General features: G+C 38.6%; 1 protein-coding gene and 1 non-coding gene across 3 annotated transcripts in view; both read right to left on the bottom strand.

Annotated features, from left to right (window-relative positions):
* Window positions 1-12,468, bottom strand: part of PLSCR4 (phospholipid scramblase 4) — a 30,648-nt gene extending 18,180 nt beyond the window's left edge. The window contains exons 1-2 of one of the 2 annotated variants that reach the window (XM_074369931.1): window positions 12,315-12,468; window positions 6,222-6,335 (exon numbers count right to left, since the gene is read on the bottom strand). The gene's annotated coding sequence lies outside the window, so the exon portion shown is untranslated. The remainder of the gene's footprint in view (window positions 1-6,221; window positions 6,336-12,314) is intronic. The other variant, XM_074369940.1, reaches the window with a different exon arrangement.
* Window positions 12,469-16,598: 4,130 nt separating this feature from the next.
* On the bottom strand, window positions 16,599-16,671 carry TRNAS-AGA (transfer RNA serine (anticodon AGA)). The gene has a single exon. It is a non-coding gene; the product is annotated as a tRNA-Ser (tRNA).
* Between the last annotated feature and the right edge of the window lie 286 nt (window positions 16,672-16,957).

Below are 16,957 nucleotides of genomic sequence, written 5' to 3'. Positions count from 1 at the left end.
GGGATGGAGGCAGTAATCCAGGTGAGAGCTGATGCTGGCTTAGACCTGGGAGGTAACAGGGGAGAGGGTCAAATGCACAACAAGATTTGGAAGCAGAACCTACAAGAGCTGCTGATGGACTAAGCAAGGACAAGCATCAAGGATGAGCCTCGCTTTTTAAAGCCAGGGTGTCTAAATTGATGGTGATGCCACCAACCGAACTTAAGAGGAAGATGGTGGGGAAAATGTTGGGGACTGGAGTGTTGAGACTGGGGAGGGCAGGAATCAGATGTTCAAATTGGGATCTGCTGTGTTTAAGAAGCTGAAAGAAAACATGTTAAACATTTAAATAAAAATATGTGGGGGTGGGATGGGGTATAGCTCAGTGGTAAAGTGGGTGCCTGGCATGCAAGAGGTCCTGTGTTCAATTCTTAGTGCCTCTGTAAAGGGGAAAATTTTTGTATATGTGAACATCCTGAGAATAACTCAGAGAAGTAAACTAGAAGTTCAGGTGATATTTGAAACAAGGGGGCAGGATCCAGGGAGAAATTTCATTAATCCAATCAAGGGGAAAAAAGATTATTATTAGAGAAAGGAATTTCAGTATTTCAGGTTTCTGAGTTCTGGGTAATGACAAACAACAAGGAGAAAACATTAACAAATGCTATAATATACTGAATGCTTATGAAATGTCAGGAAATGGCCAAGCACTTTTCATGTTATCTCCAATTATAAGATCTCTCTGATATGTAAATAGCCAACGCTGCTAAACTCAAGAACTTCTAAATCCAAAGTCCGTTTTTCCAATGAGTCATCCTGGTTGTCAGAGTACAGAATGTGGTCATTTGTGCTGTTTGAGTAGGAAGTAAATATATATACATATGTGTATATGGACAACTGAATTGCTTTACTGTACACCTGAAATTAACACTGTAAATCACCTATACTGTAATAAAAAGTACAAATTAAAAAGAAAGAAAGTCACAGGTACAGAATAGATTTACTGAAGAAGCACTAGAACACCATAGGAGTGAGTGGTCAACACGGATACTGAATTGATCCGGTGAATGCCACCATGGCATAAGCCAGCGTGAGGATTCCCAGCTCTCACCACACCTGGTTCAGAATTCCACCAGTCTTGGGCCACTTTCACTAACCTCTTTGGAGCTGGAGTTAATTGTACAGTGTCCTATGAGTCTTAAAAGTAAAAACAGTTTCCTGAGGCATACCCCAAATCCAGACCCAACTGCAGGCCAACCAAAAGAATTCCAGGATTTGATCCTATTCCTTTAATGATGATACTCTGGTGTTTAGGAAAATGCCCACACCTTTCCAGAACCTTAAATTCTGAACATTCCTAGGACTCCCACACTTGTACACACAGGTTATAGATGAGAATGTTTTTGACAACCTGTTCATATTAAAAGAAACTGAAAACACTTCCCACGCCCATCAATGGTACACTGGATAAATAAATTCTGATACATTCATATAACACAATAGTATACTGTAGTGAAAAGAAAAAACTACAGCTACTCATATCAACCAAGATAAATCTCAAAACTACAACAACAAAAAAATAAAAGCAATTCATAGGAGAATACATTTGAATCCCTTAAGAATGTTCAAAAGCAGGAAAATGAAACAAAACATTTTCTTTTCTGATAAATGTATAGGAGAAAAGTCAGGGAATTAATAACACAAAATTCAGGAAAATTGTCATATATGGAGAAGTGACTTGGGGCAAGAGTTTTTAGTGCTGGCCTTCAAGGGGCTTGAAGTTCCTGCTAATGTTCTAACAGGGCAGTGGCAACAGAGGCAATGGGTTGTTACTAGCTTTTAAAGAGCAGCGTGTATGTTTAAATATGCACATTTATATGTATGACATTGTTTCCCAATAAAAAGAACCATCTGACAGTTCTGTGTTGAGTGTAACTTTCTAACTAAACATCTCCTGTTCCTTTCTATACTAAACCTGGGGATTGCACACTGTCAAGGAACTGTAATGGAAACTAATCAGAACAGAATATTGAGTGCCTTAGTAAAAAGGGGAAAATTATCCATCTATCTGTCCATCTGTCTATTCAGCCATCCATCCATCCAACTACCTATGGTGGCACATGGTATATAGCATAGTGCAATGGTGGCAAATGTTAATGATTGCTGAATATTTGAATATTTTTGAATATTGAAAAATATTTGAATATTTTTATTACCAAAAAGAAACCTGAAGGAAAAATACACCACTCTGGACCCCAAAAGTGAAGCAGCATCTCTGGGGTCCAGGTCTGGAAATCTGTACTTTGAACACAGTCCCAGGTGATGCTTTTCATCAGGCATGTTTGAGGCTGACGGAGTATAAAGAAAAACAACATTTCTCAACCATGCCAGGCAAAAATTAAAATTCCAATGTGATTCAAGTTACTGAAAAACACCTTGAAAAAATAAAACAATTCTGAAAAAATTTTAAATCTATAGAAATGTTTTAGAAACTAGTATCAATGAATTTTAACAAAAATACACCTAAGCATTGCTTCATAAGCTGCAGGTGCTCAAAGCATTTATCTCCTCCCTCCTTTGAGCCACTAGTTTCTTTTTTTTTTTTTTTAACCACCCTAAATTCTCATCCTTTTCTTTAAAATTTTACAATATAGTTTATCAAAAATGTTATATAAGGCGGGGTAATTTCCACTTGGTACAATGATAATTTCCAGTTGGTACATGTTGTGCATGTAACCCTCCCTTAACACGCAGTGGATTGTCGCAGATTTCCCGCTCACTCAGCGAGGCCAGCAAGTGCCATACATTACGGAGAGACTGACTTCTGGCTTTTTAGCAAACAGAAATCAGACAGAAAACTGAGCTGCGTCTCCATAATAAGTTGGCATTACACGGCCCAGAGAACTCAAGTGCAGAGGCCTTGGCATTTTCAAGGCTTAGGCTGCATACAGGGAAATCTAAGCCAATGGAAGAGTAAAGAGGGAAAGGAGACACAGGCGACACAGGATGAGGCAGGCGAAGCTGTGGTTGGCTGATCTGTGAGGCAGCTCTGATATCTTAAACGGCATCCTAGAAATGCCATTTAACTGGTGGTAAAAGCTAGAGAGCATTTAGCTGGATACCTCTGGCTGCAGCAAACTCTGCAGCTGTGTTATATGCTCACTCTTCAATTTCACCTCTGTAAACAGTGACACACTAGCAAAGTCCAATAAAACCACAAGTTCTAGAGCCACGCCATGGATATTTGAAACTTCAAACGCAAAACTGAAGATGACAAAGCTCTTTGCAGCTGAGCATTTACTGGAATCTGTCTTGGTCTTGGTAAGAGAGCCTCTGGGCACGTGAGAATTTTGCAATTCTCTAGGCACAGGGCTTGGAAACCTGCCTATGAAATCTAAAACCTTGGGCTCTGCCTGTCTCCACTGCCTTCAGCTCTAAGCAGAGAGAAAAGAAAGCAGTAGGTCCCTGTCTGCACAATTCCTTCAGCTTCTTAGCAGCAGCAGGAAATACAGCTAGTCCTCGCAAAGTCCTAGTCCATCTACCACAGTTCCCCATTTGGGTTTAATATGTAACTGTTAGGAAGTGATATCCTTTGTACACAGGGTAGGACACTTGGTGGAGGGCAGAAGACTGGGTAGATGGTAAGTGGTGTATGCCAGCACATTTCAGACAGTATGGACAGTGGTGCAGACAGGTAGCTCCCAGGTCTACCTCTACTAGTTGTGTAAGGCAGCCCTGATATCTTAAATGGCATCCTACAGCTACCTTGAGTGACCATTCTGTTCTTCAGTTATCTTGTGTGTCATGGGCACAATGATAGCTGAATCCACCTCACAGAACTACTGTGAAGACTAAAACGGTTTCCCCTGGATAGCACTTAACACAGCATCCGGTACATAGCAAATCCTCGACAAATATACATTACTACTACAATTTCACTAGGTAAAATAAACGAACTGGTGAGGAGACCAAGAATAAACGTCCGTATTCAAACGTAGTATATTAAAAAAAAAAAAGCTGTCTGCCATTTAGCCATTTAACATGTATTACTGAGCATCAGTGTGCAAGACTTAATGCTGGGTTCCAAGCTGATACCAAAAATTTCCATCTCCTACCATCAGCAAGTATGGTCCTAGCAGATGTGATTTTATGAGCATTGTTTGTACTGAGTTTCAAATTGGAAAAAGCTAGGAGAAAACAGAGACATTGCTGAGGGCTTTTTCCTACTTGTAGCTAAATGAAAGAGGTAAGCACAGCTTAAGTGTCTACAGGATTTGCTTCTAATTTAGGATAGTGACATTTATTATGTTATATTATTAAGATGAATTGATTTATCTAGTAACAGGCTTTAGAAAGAGTAGACAATTAAAATTACATTAAAGACATCATCTCTTTGTCTCTTATTACAGAAATACTGTGAAACTAAATAAATACATACAATAAATAAATATATTTAAATGTAAGGTACCAAAGACTATACCTTAACTTATTTGAACTATTCCATTTTTGTTGTTTACAGCTTTTTGATATTATGATCTGTGCTATAAAATTTTCATTTACATAAATATTTGCATATACTTCTAGCCATTCACTTATGAGAAAATAATTTACAAAGGATTCATGTTCTACAAGTGAATGGTTTTATAGTTTAGGGAACATTTTGTCAAGTTATTTTTTTTCTAGCAAGGCTTTTCAGTTTAAATCTAAATCATATCTGACTGTGACCATCTCAATATCAAATATTATCTTTCTTTAAATTTTGCCACATACCAAGGAATTGGTATTCTTGTATTACCATGCCACCAAATATAATTCTTAATTCCTTAAATATTAAAAATAATCATGTATTTTCTGAAAAAGAAGTTAGCTGATATGGTGATGTAACAGATTTCTGAGAATTACTAATGCAAAAATGTTACAAAATAGTAGATACTCAGGACTTACATTTGAAAGAACTGTTCATTCTTTTTATAAGTGACCCTTTAAATACCTTTTGCTAATTAAAACATATAAAACTTTTATTCATATCTTCACATGAAGATAAAGGCAAATGGAAATGTAATGGCTGCCTAGGGAAACAGACCCTAAAATTGGAGGTTTAAATGTAAAAATAAAATAAAATCCCCTCAGGAAAAGTAAAAAATCAGATAAATTGTTTGAAGAAAGAACATAGAAAACGGACTGGGTGTGGCTAAGAGGGACCCCAAATAAAATGGACCCATACAGCCATGACAGACTTGGGGCTCAGTTCTTAGAAAAACCAGGGACAACTATAAGAACTTCTGATTTTGCTGTCTTTCCTAGAATGTTCCTAAGGAGAAGCTCTGACACCAGTTAATCACAAAAATTTGTGGTCAGGCTGCAAGGGTCATCCAATTCCCATACAAGTCTCCCAATGGTGGCTTCTGAGGTTTTTGCTTTTAAAAGTACTTCGCCCCCCAAAACATACTTTGTTACACCCAAAGGCTGTGTATCCCCAGTCTGCAAATGTTTTGAACAATAAAGCTGTCCTTTTGTTTCAAGATAACCCTGATTCTTTCCAGGGATTTATTTCTAATTTAGGATGACACTTTAAATACCTACTGCTAGTTAAAATATATGATACTTTTATTCATTTCTTCACAGGAACCAAGATCAAGACAAATGGAAATTTAATGGCTGCCTAGGGAAATAGACCCTAAAATTGCAGGTTTACAAGCAACAGATGCATTATGTTTCTATTTAGCTTGCCTGTGGATTCTGGATTGAATATTAAAATAGTCAGGTTGTTCAAGGGTCACCTATTTGAAATCACTGCTGAAGAACAAACTAGCTCAGATCAGATTTGACAGTGGTATCCAGAAATATGGCCTCTGATCCCACACAAATCTTGCACATTAAGGGTCTAACTAGATTTCTGCAGTAAGTTTACTACACAATTGTGTTCTTTTGCTTCCTTTTCTTTTTACATTTCTTAGCTTTATACTGATGGATGAAAAAAGCTGGATGTCCAAGAACTGATTATTATTTTTGTGGCTAATGTATCAAATCAGAGCTCCCAGGATTGATGATCTCCTATCTTTCAATTGTATTCAACAAAGACACTTTCTAAACATCTTCCTAGGCAGTTTACAAATATTAATTTCATAAGAAGCTTTGTAAAAGACACTATAATAGAGGTGGAAACTGAGGCACAGACAAGTTATTAAAAGGCTCGCCTCCAAGGCTGCATGCAGTTAGTGAGAAACTCTGGCAGCATTTACCAGGGCGATCCAGCTCCCCAAGGCTATTTCACGTTGCTACCTTGCCTGGGCTTTCCTTTTATCCTTTTGGCCACACCAGAACTCTTCAATGTTTACCTTTGAAGTAGGGGAGAGCTGTAAGATAGAAAAACACAGTTGACCTTGAACAATGCAGGAATCAAGATGCTCACCCCCAGCAGCCTAAAATCCACGTATAACTTTACAGTCAGTCCTCTTATCCTCAGCTCCGCATCCAAGGGTTCAGCTGACTGAGGATCATGCAGTCCTACAGTTCCTATCTAGTGAAGAAAATCCACATATAAGGGGACCCTCACAGGTCAAACCTGTGTTGTGCAAGGGTCCACTGTATATACAGTTTAATGAGCTACTTTTTCTTGTCTCTGTAAGGCACAGCAATTCTGACGTAGACTTGGTAAAATCAAAAAAACAGAAACAACTAGTTCAGATATGTTACTCTTTGAATATGAATTTGCTGAATAATTGGGTAGGTCTGTTTGAAATGTTTTTACAGTAATGGTGAGACATTTACATTAATCGGTTTTGGCTCAGCAAAAGTTTTGTGGATTTTAGACTAATTCACATGTGACATTAACATGGATAACAGAAACATTAGCTGTAAGGTTTAAACTAAGTCAGTTTATGTATTTTAGTAAATGTAATGAGGTAGGTGAGGAATGCATTTCACAAAAATACCTGCAGCTAGATTTCTCATGATATAAACAGAGCTCAGGAGGAAGCTTTTCATGGACTTCCCCAACCTTTCTCTCTGGGAAGCTGGCCCCAAAGCAGATCATGTTTATGAAAGAGAGGACTGGGGTCTCTGCCTATTATGGCCAAATAAGCCACTGGGGCAAAAAGAAAACCCCTTTCTGGCCTAGAGGTGGTGCCACGTAGTGCAGAGAGTGGAGAAAAGTCAGCAGAGCAGTGTGGAGGGAGGCTCCTGGGAGGGAGACAGAGAGTCGGGAGAGAGGAAATCAGCAGCTGGTGCAGTAAACAGGTTTGAAATGAGAGCCTTAAAGAGGATTAAATTTGGTGGAATCCCCCCCAACTAGAAGGTAAACTTCCTAAAGAAAGATGTTTAACTTAAAAAAATATATTATTCTTGTACTCTCAGTACATACAGCAGTGGCTGCACATGGTAGGCATCCAAAAAATATTGTTTAAATGAAGCTTTTCACTCTGTAAAATCCTCTGCTACATCCTTTAAGGAAATTTCTCCTATAAAGCTTAAATTATTCCTCCACATCACGGGGTATATTTTTGTTTCCTTTGAATATAATATCTTATAGATTCCATTACGTTTGCATGAAATCAATCCTACAAGAAACTTGAAAGAAACTGATTAATTTTCATTATGAAAAATTAAAATATTGGAAAATTCTAGTTAATCTATATTATGTTTTTACAATTTATACAAACATTTTTCTTAGTTTAGTCACACCATTATTCTTGCCGAACAAAATGTCTATGGTAGGATATTCCCCTTTTTAGCACGTGAAGAATCTTGAAAGTTGGTTATTTGGCTTTATTTTAAAATAAAAGAATGAGATTAAATGGGAGCAAACTGATAGTCACAGTTGATAACTTTTATTAAACATAGAGAATATCAGGTCTATTTTAGCTTTCAGAGGGGGCATGTTTTTGTTACTTGGAGTACAAAAAATACCAGAAGAATAATATCATGATCTTTATATAATGCAATTAAAAAAACATTACCATGCCGATCATGGTTTCTGGAAGATTACCAGATAATGCTTTATTGTGTCATTTTCTGACTAGTCTTCCAGTATTAAAATCTGTAACAAAACAGGATGTCGTGTGACCTACAATTAAACCATTTTGATAAGAAGCTTTACATGTATAAAAAGTCATTTTAAATATGTGTTATCTGGAAAAGTACATAGATTTGTATCACAAAAGGACCCCTTCTACACAGATCCCCCTCTCCCATCTCAAAGGCAACCAGACACTAGTTTTTGTCTTCCAAGAAGTTTTCTAAGCAGACACAAAATATATTTATGCCTTTTAACACAAATGGCAGCCTTCTATATACCATTCTATACCTTGTTCTTTATTAAAATTGTCCTGATGTTGATTACATTTCAGTTCCCATAACCTTATTCTTTTTTTTTTTTTTTTTATTCTACAATTTTGAAATCCCAGTCTATCCCTTCCCACCCTCCGCCCCCCTGGTAACAATAGTCTGTATTCTCTGTCTGTGAGTCTATTTCTGTCCTTTATTTACGCTTTGTTTTTGTTTGTTTGTTTGTTTTTGTTTTTTAGATTCCACATATGAGCCATCTCATATGGTATTTTTCTTTCTCTTTCTGGCTTACTTCACTTAGAATGACATTCTCCAGGAGCATCCATGTTGCTGCAAATGGCATTATGTTGTCGGTTTTTATGGCTGAGTAGTATTCCATTGTATAAATATAACCTTATTCTTTTTAATGGCTGCACCAATTCAACTGGCTGCTTGATGAAAATTTAAACTGTTCCCCAAATGTATGCTATTACAAACAATGCTGAAATAAGCTTATATATTACTTCTTTGTATACATGTGTATTAAATTCTTAAAAGTTGAATTGCTGGATCCTAGTTTTGAGCAATTTTATTTTAATGTATACAGTCAAAGTATACACTAAGAATCTGAATCAATTCACCCATAAGACAAAAAGGTGTTACATTTCTCACACAATGTTTAATCAAAATTTTTGTCACTGCCAATCTGAAAGGTGAAAACATTTCAGTTTTATTGTCCGCATCTTGACCAGTTTTTATTATATGCTTAAAAGTTATTTTCATCTCCTGTGAAATGCCTGTCTGGCATGTGCCCATTTTTCTCTTTGCTAGTTTTTAAAGAAATTTTCTTTTCCTGTTGCTTATAAGAATGGTATTAAAATTTTATTTTCTGTTAAGAATATTTTCTCAAAATCTGTCATTAATTTCTACTACATTTTTTGCCATGCATTCTTTATTTTTTATAATCCAATTTCAGATATTTTCCTTTTTAAAAGATAGCATTTCCACCATCCTGAAGGATGCAAGAGGTTTTAGTACAATGTTGCTGAAATACATAGAGTGTGAAAATTACTGTTATTTTCTGTTTATAAAAAAGTTAACAGGTTGTGAAAACCCTCAGGCAAAACTTTTCAACTGTGTGCCTATAGGAAAGGTAACAGCAATCAATACTAAAGAAAGGGATTTTCAAAGAAAGAACCTGAAAGAGAAAGCAAATGGAGCGAACAATATGAAAAGCTATGTGAAAGAACATGTATTTCTTCTATTATTCATAAAGTGATTCTTCTGTATGTTACTAATTACACTCTCAGCAGCTTTACTGTTTATTATTTTACTTTTTCCTCTTATGACATCATCACTTGTTACTTATAAACATGCATACATTACAGAACCATGTAATGGAATATGAACATACCTAATAATATACCACACCTCAGAGACATTGCAGTTTCAGTTCCAGACCATCAAAGTAAAGCCAATATCACAACAAAGCAACTCACACAAATTTTTTGGCTTCTGAGTGTAAGAGTTATGTTTACATTATACTGCAGTCTACCAAGTGTGCAATATCATTATGTCTAAAAAAAGGAACATACCTTAATTAAAAAATAATTTAGTGCTGAAAAATGCTAACCATCATTTGAGCCTTCAGCACATTGTAGTGTAACATCAAAGATCCCTGATGTCTGTAACAAATATAATAATGAAATATGTTTTAGACTATTATTATTCCACCTTTGGATGCACAATTATGTAATCAAATTCCAATCAATGGTTATAGAACTGTGCCAAGTTTTCTATATTACAATCTTATTGTGACTATCTTTACACACTAAGGAGCGTGATGAATTCTATGCTCCAATTAGTGAATGAATATTTGAAAATTTTAATAGTTATCACTATAAAATGTTTTACTAATACATACCCACTAAGAGATTGTTAAGAGTATTATTTCTCTCATCAATTACCAACAATACTGAGTATTAACAGACTTTCAATATCAGTAAAACAGGCAAAACAATCTTACTTTAATTGCATTTTTTTGATAATTTGTGTGGCTGACAATCTTCATATTACTTATACTTTGCATTTTTCTTACTTTGAATTGACTTTTTTCTCAAATTGGATTGTTGATTGTAGAAGTTCTTAATGAGAGTTCTAGGCATATTAGTATAGTTAGCTCTTTTTCTGTTAACAATTTCCATTTGTATGTTTGGTTTTGTTTTCATGCAAATATTGAGAATCATGTCCCTATCTAAATGGGGTCTAGGTTTTTTTTTTATCAGTCTCAAAAGTGCTTTCCCACATGCCATGCTCACAAATGTTCATTCAAGTGTTCTTTTACTTTCAGGTTTCATATATTAAGATTTAACTTAGTAAACCATCTAGATTTCACTTGTATGTTAATAGTGAGGGAAAGTTCAAGTTTTACTATTAGGTTTTTCAAATGAATACCTGATTGTCCAAACAAGATCAATTTAATGTTATTTCTTCCCCATTCTCTGATTTAAAATGTATGCTTACCAAATGTCTGCTTTCCTTTTATTCTTAAATGTCTCTTCAGTTTCCTCAATTCTGGTAGTACCCTATTCCCTATAATACGGCCTTTTAATCACTATAGTTTCATAATATCTTTCATTATATAGTAAAATCTCCATATATATGTACATTTTTCTTTGAATTGAAAGCTTCCTGGCAAGCGTGTTTTTCCACTTGAGCTAAACAGTTGCTTTAAAAACAAATTCGGATAGAACTATTTAATTTATATGTTCTTTCAGAGAAATTTTCGTCTAGAAAAATGTTACGTGTTTTATTATACTTTTACCTATACATTCCCATACACACATTTAATACATTTTCAATAGGTCCCTAATGTTTTATGTCTTTTTTAAAAATAGGTTTTTCAATTTTGTATTATTTCATGCTAAATCGAATGGTTTATTTTCTATTTTCTAGTCGTATTTATATAAATAACATCTATGAATATCTGTAAATTACGGTTAGACGCAATTTGACACTTCACTAAATTTTCTTACTGCTTCTGTGAGATTTTCAGTTGTTTTCTGTTAAGTATTCAAGTTACACAATCACTCCATGAGCAAAATTGTGAAAATGCTGTTTTCTTTCCTAATCAGAATGTTAACGTGTTCTCCTGTCTGATGCCTCTGGCCTATACCACTCAACAGTGTCAGAGTACGGAAATGATGCCCGTGATAGCGAGATAGATGTAGGTTATCTTTCTACTCCTCAAGTAGTTAACACCCAATTTAAAATATTGAAGCCATACCCCTTTAAGTAGGTGGGAAACCAGCCTTAGTGCATCATATCTTCATCCGTACTAGTCTGGGTGGCTACATTTTATATGTGCAACATAACATTTAGAACTCAACTAAACTGTAGACCGTAAGGGAAGACCAAAAATTAAATGAAAGAAAATTCTGTCTTGAAATATAAACGTTTTATTTTATAAAAACAAAGCAACTGCACCCCGAAATAAATCACACCCAGGTGTGATTGCTGAAGGTTCAAGTGAGAGACGGGCTCTCTCCAGTTACCCCCGCCCCTCCGCTCGCCAGACTCGTACAGTGATATCAAACCCTTTTACCTGGCCCTGAGTCGGCCTGGCCCGGGTCCCTGAGAGCAGCGCGGAGGGAGCGCCCGCCAGAGACCCGGCCTGCGGGGCAGAAACGCGCGGGTGGCGGGCGACCCCGGGAGACGCGCCTTCCGCGTGCAGGAGACGCGGGAAAGAGGCGCAGCGCAGCCAGTGCTGCGGAGCGCGCTTCTGCGCCGGCGGAACCGTCTCACCAACACGGCCTGGGTCCCGGGGCCTCAGCCGCCGACTCCAGATCCACGAGGCCCCGACTTCGACCCAGCCCCGGAGGCCGCTCGCTGCCGGGCCCGCCTCGTCCCCGGGTAGACGTGCACTGGGCGCCCGGGGACTTCGGCAACCACCTGAGGATGCAGCGCGGGGAGCGAGGCGGGCTGGGGTCTGCCAGCCCAGGACGCCGCGCGCCCCTCGCCCGCCGGCCGAGGTATCTCCTCGGGACCCCTCCCCGCCCGGCCCCACTCACCGCCCAGCCTGCCGTCAGCTCGGCACCCACGACGCCAGGCCTGGGGTCTGATTTTATCCGCGGAGAAGCCGAAAGGGGAAGAGAGAGGAAAGGGAAGGGGAGGGTGAGGAAAGGAAAGGAAGAGGAGGATTTTGAAATTAAAAACAAAATAGAGCCCGAGGGGGAGGGGCGCGCGGGGTCGGGGGCGTGGTCCCGAGGGCTCGGACCCTCCCGGGGACGCCGGCCCCCGCCTCGCCCCGCCCCCGCGCGCCGAGCTCCAGGCCGCGGGTCGAGCTGAGGGGGAGGCGCGGGCCGCCTCTGGAGCCGGCTCCCAGGTGAAGAACTCCGAGGACCGGAGATGAGGAAAAGCAAGTTGTCACAGCTCTCAGGTGAGGTGAAGAAAGAGAGCAAGCCAGCGGTTGCTTCTAATCAGAGAGGCACGTTCTAGAGCCTGTGAGGCAGGGCTTTGGGGAGATTTCAGGAGAGGAAAGGAAACGAAGAAACCTCTCTCGTAAGAGCCCTGATAATTTGCATCTGTCCCTCCCCCAGGCCCTTGGCTCGGAGAGCTGGCCTTGGCGAGGCGGTGCTGGCTGGAAACACTCGGGCGCGGGGCCCAGGCGGTTTTCTTTTCCACAGGATTGGAGGAGCCAATTTGATGTTGGGGGGATGGAGGGAGCACGCCAGGAAAGAGGGGCGCGGGAACAATGTTACCAGTGTTTTCTGACATTAGGAGAAAATGCCATTTGGTAGGTTCCGTTATTAGACACTAATGGTGTTTTCAGACTAATGTGGTTCAGGTCTGTGGTCCATGGGGAGGAGCACAATCCACTGACAGGAACTGGGAGAATCTAGATGTACCTACCTTTTAAAGACTAAGAACTGGACAGAGGTAAATTACATTAAGATTGGAAGAGTATTTGGCAGTGCCCCACTATGGAAGTTTGGATAAATCAGAAGGCTTATGGGAGTGGAGTTCTGGAACTTTCTATTTTCCTTTGTACGTATGCTATTTGCTAGTATGCATGTGAAACAAATTTTAAAAATTCATATTGTATTTCTCAGTAGTAATTACACAGGACATTACCCAAATACCGAAATAATGTACTGAAAGCATAAAACAAAGTGGCGCCCAAACTACAGCTAAATATACTATTTATTACCTTTTTTGTGTGTTGAATTCCACCAAACTTTATTTTTAATTTTTTAACACCTTTATTGTGGTTTCTGTACAATATCAGCTTTGTTTTAAATTAATGAAGGTGATTCAGACATTGAGTTTATGAATGCAAACATACACAATGGTCACATGAATGATCCCCAGTAATTCAAGAGTGAAACATGTCTTGTGAAACATTATGCTTTGGAGATATTGTGGATAATACATTGTAGAGATTCTAAATTCTGTCTTCCTCTGAAAGAAGATTCATTATTTTCTGGCAAGCAGTTGAAGGCTGATTATCTTTAACCTCTGGAAACTTTGGTTGATACTTTGTTAAGGCCAGTCTATCACATGCATGAAGATTTTACCAAAGCTGTATGTCCTTGGCAGTACTCAAATTCCAACCTCTATTTCCTTGCAGTGCACAGCAACTGAAATCTCTGTTCAGTCCTTTCACCTGCTACTTTCTGCTGGCGTCATTGGAGCCTCCCTAGCACGTGCATAGTTCCCGTCAGTCAGGGATTTGAGGGCTGTTTGTAGGTAGGTATTAATGTTCTTCACCCTACTTTCTGAGATTACCCTCAATGTACAGCGAACCTGGCAGCCTGAAATCTCTTCACTGACATCGCGAGTGAATGTGAGAGCGTATTTTGCTTGAATTCTACCTGCCCTGCCCCTGAGGACTGGGGAATGCCCACAGGGGCAAGGCTGTAAACGTGGATCTCACTCAGTGATTATCATTCATTTCTTTAAACTGGTCAAATCCCTACAGTTTCTGTTTGATTTTTACTGCTCTCTAGTGTCTTCAAATAGTTGTTTACATATTTCTTCCATAGTTATCTGTGGGAGAGTTATTCCAATGTAGGCTACCTTAGCATTATTGAAAGCCTAATTATCACACGCTCATAGCATTTTAAAGGAGTTCATTGCTACGTAAGCCAAACTGTCAGAAAGCTCTTTTTATTAAACAAAATATATATCCATAGGATATCTTTGATTCTATGTTCCAAAGAGGAATATATTTCTTACTTTAATTAGTAATCCTGTAAGTTCATGTAAGTAGTTCTCCACTTTTCCTCACATATTTTATTCCTAAGACTGAACACCCTTCTTTCTCTTTGCTATTTCTGTCTGCCGTGATTGCAGATTCCTTACACTGAGATTACCTTCCTTAGAATGTTTCATTACCTTCTAGTATTTGGTCTGATATTTATACAATACAGTGAAATCCATAGGGCTCTACTAATGAGGCCCAATTTTAGTAGCTTTATTGGCGTATCAATCACTTATATTTGTGGTAATTAAACCCCAAAATTAGTTACCATGGAGTCAGTTTTTTCCACTGTATATTAGGGAAATTATTATAATTGTTAGAATTTGGTATATGACCTTTTATTTCCTGACCTCAATTCTTTAGTCCAGTAAGGTCTATGTTTAAAGGTTAAGGGAAATGAAACCCAAAGAATTTTAACAAAGGAGCACACAAAGATAATAAGTGAGAGCAGGTTGAAGGTGGGGGTAGAGAGAAATGAGATGGTAGGAGAGAGGCTCTTTCAAGCAACTAAAGTAATGGCTTGAAGTTTTGCCAGCAAACAATGTAAGGTGAATTGTCCACAGTTTTAAATGCTGATTCCCTTCAATATTTTTGTAGTCAAAGAACTTGATGGCTTCCACAGTGTTTATGGATTTTAATACAGACCAAGATGATAAACTTTCCTTCCAGCTAATTAATGTGAGGACAGTATTTGGATGGTGGGAAACATTTCTGTTTCTGGGCAGCATTAGATATGAACAGGATGGCAGCAATAATATGTTTTAGGGTGAAGTTTCTCATTCTCATATTTCTCCTTATGGATGGACTTGACTCAAGTGTTATTATATTTTGAACTAGCTTCTCTGGCACATTGTCCAGGAATCATCAGTGAAAACAAAGATCTTTGTAATAAAATTGTTTCTTTCTAGAGCCCCTATAATGAAAGTCTTTTACTCTCTTAGGAATGCTCCTGGCTGGTGTAGGGCTAATTCAGGGGAGCCTCACCCAGGAACACATTCCATGGCAATTTACAATACAATCTGAGTAGACATGTATAGGAATATCATCAAGCCAGCTCTTTAAAGCTACAGATACGGTGTCTGTACGGGCAACTGATTTTTGAATTTAGAAACACAAACTCACATTGTGACTATATAATTTAATCATCTTCATGTTAAAAAAGAGAGAAAGAAAGAAAGAAAGACAGACAGACAGACAAAAAAAGGAACCAAACAGAAACCTCAGTTAAGTAGAGTCAGGAGAGAAGAACAGGGAGCTCTTGTGCCCTGTGACTATAGCAAAGCCCAACAAGAAGAAAGACTCCCCTTCTTTCCCGGCAAGGACCAAGCCAATGAAAAGCCACGGACACTTTGTTTACTGTAGCCCTCCCCACTTCCTTTTTCTCTCTGTAAAAGTTTTCTGCACCCCTTGTCGTGCAGGGACTTGCACATGGCTTGCCTGACCCTGAAATGCAATTCCCTGCTGATCCCACATAAACCAGTAGTTGCTAGAGAACTACCTGGCAGTGTGTCTTTTTTAGGTCAACATTTTGGTGGTCCCTATGGGGACCAGAGAAGAACCCCAAGGCTCTGGGTCTTGTGATTAAACAGGTGTGATACCCACCATTAAGCCTACTGAGCTTGCTGCTGTTCTCGCCAACCCTGAAATTTGAAGGTCCGCCTTTATCCTGGATCTGAACTCAAGCCTTCTTTGCATTTAAAGCTCTTTAGGCTTTATTTAGGATCTATTTTAAGGTTTTGCCTTCTCACTAAGGCCTATTCTGTATGTAAACATCTGTATGTATTTCGCACTTGGATCTGATTTTGAGATCAAACTGTCTCAACCAAGGCTGGCTGAGAAGGTATCAGCCCATTCCTTCAGGAACAGGAACTGCTTCACTGAAACTTTGCCACTTCAGCCATCCTTTGGAATAGGGGCTGTTCTTTGGAAAGTGGCTGGAAAAGCCTTCGCCTGGATTCTCTAGGACCAAGGTGTTACCTTAGTATTCCCACCTGAAGTAAATTCTTTTTTGTTTGTTTGTTTGTTTTAATTCTTTTTATATTTTTAAAATTTTTATTTTGGGGGGAGGTAATTAAGTTTTTTTTTTTTTTAATGGAGGTATTGGGAATTGAACCCAGGACCTCATGCATTCTAGGCAGACACTCTACCACTGAGCTATACCCTCCCCCCTGAAGTAAATTTTTACTGAAATTGATTTATGCAGAGCATTCTTTAATATTTCAGTTAATGAAGCTAGCCATTACATTTTACCTTTACTTGGGAAGAAAAACAGTTCACCTGTACATGAATACCTCAGGGTTATATAGAGAGTCCTTGTTATTTCTCTCAAATCCCAAAGGCTTATCTGGATGACGTAAAGTTTCTTAGAGTTTCTTCTTTGTTGCAATATGTGGATGATTTGCTTCTTCGCTCTCCATCTCAAGCCTTTTCACAAGAAGACAGCATCCACTT

Source organism: Camelus bactrianus, chromosome 1 (genome assembly GCF_048773025.1).
Source record: "Camelus bactrianus isolate YW-2024 breed Bactrian camel chromosome 1, ASM4877302v1, whole genome shotgun sequence".
In the NCBI taxonomy this organism is placed as follows: Eukaryota; Metazoa; Chordata; class Mammalia; order Artiodactyla; family Camelidae; genus Camelus; species Camelus bactrianus.
Note: the sequence above shows the minus strand (reverse complement) of the source record. Positions and strands in the feature narration are given on the sequence as shown.